Below are 1,392 nucleotides of genomic sequence, written 5' to 3'. Positions count from 1 at the left end.
TTTCAAGAGTTCTAGGAAATCAGGTAGTGAGTCAGCTGGGATGGATGAAGGTTTTTTCCTTCTTCCCCTGAGAACTGAGAAGTAAGGAGCTCCTAGGTATTGGGGCCCCTGCAAGAAGTGTGACTGGCTGGCCATTCATCTGATATAACAGACTGGAGCAGGAGAAAGAGAAAATAAAGACAGTAATGTGGACATAGAGACCATCATGATGTTGCCTACTGGACCAGTTCTAGGTGTGGCAAGGACTCTAGAATCCTACTGCCTTCCTCAGAACCATGCATTAAGTCACCATAGAGAGCTGGCTGTGGACCCAAGGGGCGCTGACAGTAAGGCTAAGGATGGAATGGAGAGGTTTGGAGAGATAGAACTGAGACGGTGACCACTTAGTCCATGGCTCTTTTCTTCCATTTAAGATAGAAATCACAGGGACAGAAGCAATAACATTCAAATGGGGCTCATGCCTGATCAGAAGAGAGGAGGCACAGAAGGTAGGATTCTCAGATTACCTCTCTGAGGATGGAGGAGGAAAATTTAACTAGGCAAGTGGTTTGCGCAGCTTCGCAGTCAGCTGTTGCACATGATCTCAGAATCTCTGCACAGGTAGTTTTGGTTCTTTGCTTTTGGCACCAAGCTATACACTTCCTGTGCAGTCTGCTCATGCGCATTGAGTCTGTCCACCCTCAGCTCCCAAAATGGGGTAGGAGCAACTTATAACAGCAACCCAGGAGGTTCATGGAGCGTCTATAATAAGCCATTCTGTGCTAAGCAGTCTCTTAAAAGCTTGAGGGATTAAGTGCCGCTTCTGAGCCTAAATGGGGGAAACATCATTCGAAGACAGTTTGCATAATGAAAATGAACTTTGGTGGGGCATTTGGGCCTGTCTCAGAGTGCTTGTTCCTTAGTTCCCCAGGAACTAGGCAGGGAGCTGCAAGAAGCAACCGCAGGCACGTGTAGCTATTTGGTTTTTTACAGAGGGGGTCACAAACATCACTGGATGAAAGATAGTCTCTTTAAGAAATAGTGCTGGGATGCAATCCCCGGTAGCACCAAAAAAAAAAGATTGTAAGAAACAGTGCTGGAAAAATTAGATATCCACATCCAGCAGATTTTTTTGCATCTAAACTCTTATATCTCACCATGTGTTAAACTAAAATAAAAACTGATAAGAATTTAAATGTTATAAAAATCCGTTCATCCCATGAGGCTCCTATAGGCCACTTTCCTGACTTAGCTCTTACGAGCTGCACGGACGTGCTTGCATCACTGTAGCATGAGTTTAGATTTCCTCAGAATGTATTCAGGAGACACATAGCTGGGCCAAATGGAGTTTCTAGTTTTAATTTGTTTTTAGAAATCTCCCCACTGATTTCCCAAGTGGTTTTACTAGATTCT

At 44.3% G+C, this 1,392-nt stretch overlaps 1 pseudogene; it reads left to right on the top strand.

Annotated features, from left to right (window-relative positions):
* LOC101591965 overlaps positions 1-1,392 on the top strand; it is an 11,246-nt pseudogene that overhangs the window by 3,937 nt on the left and 5,917 nt on the right.

This window comes from Octodon degus, unplaced genomic scaffold (genome assembly GCF_000260255.1).
Source record: "Octodon degus isolate 3935 unplaced genomic scaffold, OctDeg1.0 scaffold00007, whole genome shotgun sequence".
Classification (NCBI taxonomy): Eukaryota; Metazoa; Chordata; class Mammalia; order Rodentia; family Octodontidae; genus Octodon; species Octodon degus.
The sequence above is the reverse complement of the archived record's forward strand: the minus strand, read 5'-3'. Positions and strand labels throughout refer to the sequence as shown.